Genomic DNA, 6,406 nt, shown 5'->3' on the forward strand with positions numbered 1-6,406 from the left:
CTACAGTTTGAAGATGTCATGTCAGAGATGGGGAGCATGTGTGTCTGCTGTGATGTGAAAATGTAAGTCAATGAACTGCATAAATGATTCTGTCATAACTGAGAGAATAACTAACTGCCATAACCCCCCCTTTCCCCTCCTCCCATTCACACTTCTCTAGTGTTAAAATTAAACCATAATGTCTGTGACTGTGTGACTGATTGTGTGCTGGAGGTAACACACTGCGCCTGTCAGAACCACGTCTCCCCTGTGAATGTTACCTGCTCTGCGAGACACTCTCAGAGGGTCTGTTGTTGACTGGGATCTTACACCCCTGTCGCAGAACACGGTTTTTAGCTCCTTTGTTGTGAGACCCAATAAAGACCAAGCAAAACTTATTTGGATGTAAAATACAGTATAAACACTCTCAACCCACACATGCAGAGAGGAACAGCTCAAACAGAATAAATGAATGATTATTAAAATTTCAAGCATATATTTAAGGTTTGAAGTTTATTTCAATATTCATGTGGGAAATAAAATCAGAATAAAAACTAAAAGCACCACATCACAGCTGTATGCCCCCACCAACCAGTCAAGTTGCAGAAATATGGTCACGATCTCTTTGTTTTGACATTTGACTGTTTGGATATAAAATGGAATCACTTCATCGTTTTATCTTATTAGATATTTGTGTTCAATTTTCTCATAATTAGTGAATTAATTCTTGAGTTACGTGTTTTATCACAGTGACCTTGACCTTTGACCTTTGTACACCAATATATAACCAGCTCATCCTTGAGTCCAAGCAGAAACCAGCGGCAGGTCTGAGTCTGTTCACTCCAATGGGAGAAGTGAAGACGATCACAGATTATGACATATTATTATGTTTATTATTATTATTACTTTCACCTCACTGAAATAAATATTGGATACATTTTTCACAAGCCACAGATCTTCCAAATATTCTGACACTAAGATGATGATTGGGAGAAAATTAACTTTATTCTAGATCTATATTTCTGTCCCAACAAGCAACTCTAGCGAGATCTCACAGCACAGATCTCTCTTGTCTCTGTTGGCTCTGGTTCTGGTGTCACTGCTGCAGTAGAGCTGCAGACGCTTTCCGCCTGCAGAAGTTTAGACGGACCTATACATGACACCATGAATTAAAAGTTAAAACTTTAATAAAACTTGTATTTCTTAGGGTAATAATACTATTAGTTATTATTATTTAGCTGTTTTTGAAGGGGCAACGGATAATATTATTAGACTGATATGATCTTGTACTGCGTTGAGCAGATAAAATGAGCAGCAAAATCTGGCTTAAATTCAAACTGTATCTAGTTTATTATAATGTAATATAATATAATGTATTGTTTTGTTGCTATGTTTTGACATGAACAAGCAATAACAACCACGCCCACTTAGGAGACAGGAAGTGTATATCATTTCTTACCATTGGCGCTGCTGGTAATGCGTCATCTTTTATTAAAGAGTATCTTTGGTCCGGGTGAATGTTTGTACCAAATGTGAAGGAAATTCCCTCAAGGCGTAACTGAGATGCAGCATTAACCAGAATGTTACAGACGGACAGATGGACAACCCAAAAATAAATGAAATGAAATAAATAAAATAAAGCCTCCGGTCACGGCTGACGCCTTCTCTCAAGTGACAGTTTGTGTTTGTGTACCTTTCTACATTATTCACTCAGAGAGTAGGACAACATCAATTATGCAGAGTGCAACAAATATAATTAAATCTAATCACATGGAAATATTAATCACACCAAAACAACAACCTGCAAGCCTGCGGTGTTTGCACATATAACACAACACAGTTTGTGAGGGGAAGTGACATAACTGCAGTATATTAACAGGACAAACAAGCTGGTTACAGGTTATACAGCACCGTCAAAACTGCACAGGTAAAATATGCCATGAAACAAATCCAATAATGATATTATGTTATCAATGTGGCCTACTTTACCTGGTTTAATCCACTCATGCAGTCAATATCAATACAATCATATGACTTTCAGTGCGGTGATCAGGGTGGAAATGAACCACTCTTCCTTATCCTACAGTAAGTGCTGCTTCTCAGAGATCTTGTTCTGTCGCGATGTGAAGACGTGCTTGTGTGGAGCCCCAAAACTGAGATAGTAACACTAGTAAAAGATTCAAAAAATATAACTGAATACATCATTGTGTAAAAACAAATATAAAACTCTCCACTTTTCAATCAGTTAGTAGAATATGCAAAAAGCTTTTAATATTTTTTCGTTTACCACCAATCTATTTATAAGATTAATTAAGATCATTTATTGCTCTTTATTTGTTCTATTTTCTATTCACACCCGACCTTTAGTTTCTTCACCACATTTCCAGTTTTCTTACTTCTAGGACAGAGGTTAGTTGAAACTAACTTTATCATTATTACTCTTTATTTGACATTACAGTGATACCATAGCATTATGCAGTAGGCTATATAAATGATGTTATTATGTGCACTATACAGTGTCATCTTAAAGAAGGCTGATCGTGAATGTGCTTAGCTGCACGTATTTTCTGGTAAGCTAGCTCGCCACGCAGCCGTCTCAGTGGCTTCACTGATGTTACACACACAGAGGCAAACTCAGGACCAATCGTTGTATACATCTATATTGTTATAATATAGCCTGAGCATCATGCCACATTCAGGGCATATCATGTAAACTGCAATCATGAGCAAATGAGTTCTAACAATCTGTCCATGTCAACCTCTGAGATATAATTCTGAGATGTAATTTCGGATAGTGTCAACAAACTGCTGGAAAAATGGCAGCCAAGCCTTTATTGGTGGCAGCTACAGCTCAATGAAATTCTATATTAGCGCTAGTTCAAAAAATGTACGTGATTTGAAAGGATGAATACACAGTTACATATAGTCACATATATATATATATATATATATATGTGTGTGTACTACATTCTATATTTTATCGACATGAATTACACACGGATAGGTTAAATAAATCAGAAACAAAGCAGACTGCCATCAAGAGAGCCTCATCAACAATGGTTAAAGTTACCCATCAAGGCAATCCAGTCCTCAACATCCATCACATACAATATATATAATACAATAGCCTACAGTGCTAACAGTCAATAATACTGTGATTGGGAATAGCAACCCTTACCTGAAAGTAAATCACTGTCATTAGCAATAGTCTTAAGTTGGTATAATGGGAGATTCTTCTGCTCTGTAAATGATAAAATATGTACCAATACCATAAGAATAGAAAAACCTACGAGGTTGAAAAAAGCTAGTGAAAGATAGACAGGAGGCTATTATGGAGTGGACTGGAGGTTTAAGGACAAGTATAAAGCTTCTTAATTAATAATTCTTACAACACATTTAAAAGAACACTTTTACTGAACTGACGGTTATTGATGTATTTTAGTTGACTCTTCTGATATCCTATTATTTATTTTTGTCTTTTGTTTTACCACATTTAAATTTTCATTTTCATTTAATTGTGACATTTTATTGCCCAATATGCACAAAAGGACAACAAAAAGGACAGTCATGCTGAATGCCAGTCATCTGTCAGAGCTGAACGGCTGAGAGGGAAGCGGCTCCTGCTGAGCGTCCTCCCGCTCTGATGTGCGTGGACAGCACGACTGGAGGCCGATCCAGCACAAGATGCGGCTGAGAAAAAAAAAAATCTGAGGCCAGTCCCGTGATGTGACTGACTCCAATGACAATGACACGGATAATAGCAAAACACGATGGTCAGGAGCACTTTTTCAAAGGTTGCCATAGCGACGCTATCACAAACATAGTGTCAAATGGTATTGTCTTCTTCTCCCAGATCATTCTATCATCATCATTCCAGAATCAAGAATTTACTGAATATACTACCAAGAGAATGACTTAAAGGATTATTTAAATTAGTCAGATAGCTGACAATAATCCTCATTACCAGCCATTGCTACTGTCATGACTTTGTACATCTATGTATGTATACATGTATATGTACTGTATGTATATCCATGTTGTCCTCCGCTAGTCCAAAGTGGAGTCATTTTTTTATGTCATGACATCACGCTTACAATCTGACTTTGTACTGATATATATACACACAAACACAAGCACACACGCATGCACGCACACACACATGCAAGCACACACACACACACACATATATATATATATATATATATATATATATATATATATTAATATATGTATTAATATACATATACAAACTATATACAGATAGAAACTACAGTTCTTACATTTCAGTTCAGTATGGGTATCTCAGTCAAAATGTGAACATGATCATCATCATTCTCAAGACGGGCTGCTGGACATAGTGCTGCTTAATGACACTGAGGTGTTCCTCGTTCAATGCAGACTCTCTGGCAATCAAATTTCCAAAATAAGATAAAAACTAAAAATAGTAAATCTAGAGAATTATGTCAAAATTTCCCCAAAAATATTTAAAAAATGAATCCACTTTGGACTAAAGGAGGACAATATGAATGTGAGGACAAGCACACAGAAGAGATGAACATATCATAACAAAACAAATAATGTAACTAAAATGAACCTGTGTGTGGGGGAGAGTTTTTGTTTCCCAGGAGATGTGTTTATTAAAAGCCCAGATTCGGGTCAGTCAGTGAAAAGACAGCTCCTCGTCTCACATCGAGTGATGCTCACACTGCTTCTGCTCTGCCACAGTGGTGACTACTCTGTGTGTGGTGACAATTATTACAGCATCAACAGACTGAAAAAGCAGAGCATTTCCTTCACAATGGGGTTGGCATCTATTAAGTCTTCTCAGTTCTAATAAAGCTGTGGTCTCTCAGCTTTTACTGGGTGTTCATTTGCTTAGTTTCTGTGCCCCACAGTGTGCTGACATAAACCATGTTTTAACGGCCCCCAGCTAACAAGCAGCTCTGTGCTGAAACACAGCTACCCTACAGTATTTCTTGGTCATGCACTGGCTGAGTGGAGTGTTATTCTGGCTTAATGCAGGGCTATATTAACTTGAGCTAAAGCAAACACATCTGGCAAGATGCCATGGAACTAAGCAGCATCTGGACTGCTCTACAGTATGTTTGTGTTTCCATAGGAAGTCACAGAGCAGCTGACAGGGAGGTTCTACATGATTGAAGCTCTATCTCTGTAGCTTTGAGTCCATTAAAGCAAAAGGTATAAAACAGTTTTATACATAAGGTGAACAGTGTGTGGACCGTGTTTGTGATGATGCAGAGTTTCAGAAAAGCAAAATACAGGTGGCTGCCTAAAATGTTTGATTTATCCCCTGTTGGATCATTTGGGACTTTCTAATTGTATAGGAATAGTAATAATAATAATAATAATAACAATAACAATAACAATAACATTAATATTTTTATAATGATTTGTGGGTTCATATGCAGTGATTGGTAGTGGATCTTGCCATATTATTGAGGTCATCAAGAGATCCCCAACAAAACATACAACCCTGAAAAATCCCATAAATTCACCACAAAGTCTTCTCTTTGAATCAGAGGCAAACAAATACTTTCCATCTTATATAGACAAAAATAATAAAGTATCACAATGTCACTATAAAATCACACACACCTTGAGGTCTCTATTTGTATCTATGTAATATCAGCTATTACATAGTCTGTAACTGTAAGTCACAGTTTTGACAAGAAAATATTGCAAAACTGCAAAGATGTCTTCTGAATCCATTATGAGAGACAGAGATAAAAAATGACTCACCTCTCGCAGGAGCTCTGACTCAAATCCTTCCCTCCAAGTGCCTCAGATGGATAAGATGATGCCTGTGTGGATCGTCAGACCTGTGGATTCATGCATCGTGAGAGAGAGCGGAGATACTGAGCTGTGAGAGAGAGAGAGAGAGAGAGAGAGAGAGGAGAGAGAACGAGAGAACGAGAGAGAGAGAGAGGAACCTCCCCTTCAAATCTGACAGTACAGACACGACATGCAGCTACTGCCAGCAATTTTTAGCCATCTCCCTCACAGTAGGATGAAGGAAGCAGCAGCCAAACAGGCAGAGCTTTCTCCGTGTTGAGAAGATTCTGTCTGTGGGGAGGACCTGCTGCAGAACTCTACCACCTGCAGTATGTAGAATACTGTCTAATATTTTAATACAACTTCTGGTGAATATGTGTGTGTGTATGTGAGGTTTAGACTTAACAAATCTATATGAATGCATTGGTTCAAGTGGGAATTTGTACGGATAGACATATGCTGTGCTGCAAGGTAAAGCAGATTCCAGCACTCACACTTGAATAGTCTCAATATTTAATATGGGGGCGAACAACGAACATGTTTCAGCTGTAGGTATCATCAGTGTAAAAAACGTGGTAAGTCAGACAATATAAATATATAAAGTGCTGAGGTTAGAACAGGATTGCTTGATGAG

General features: G+C 37.7%; 1 protein-coding gene across 2 annotated transcripts in view; it reads right to left on the bottom strand.

Annotated features, from left to right (window-relative positions):
- Positions 1–5,861, bottom strand: part of LOC111664122 (melanocortin receptor 5-like) — a 22,941-nt gene extending 17,080 nt beyond the window's left edge. For both annotated transcript variants that reach the window (XM_023418596.2, XM_087177210.1), the window contains exon 1: positions 5,740–5,861. The gene's annotated coding sequence lies outside the window, so the exon portion shown is untranslated. The remainder of the gene's footprint in view (positions 1–5,739) is intronic.
- Between the last annotated feature and the right edge of the window lie 545 nt (positions 5,862–6,406).

This window comes from Seriola lalandi, unplaced genomic scaffold (assembly GCF_002814215.2).
Source record: "Seriola lalandi dorsalis isolate HSWRI2012SDOR001 ecotype SW California unplaced genomic scaffold, Sedor1 jcf7180002054583, whole genome shotgun sequence".
NCBI classification, from domain to species: domain Eukaryota; kingdom Metazoa; phylum Chordata; class Actinopteri; order Carangiformes; family Carangidae; genus Seriola; species Seriola lalandi.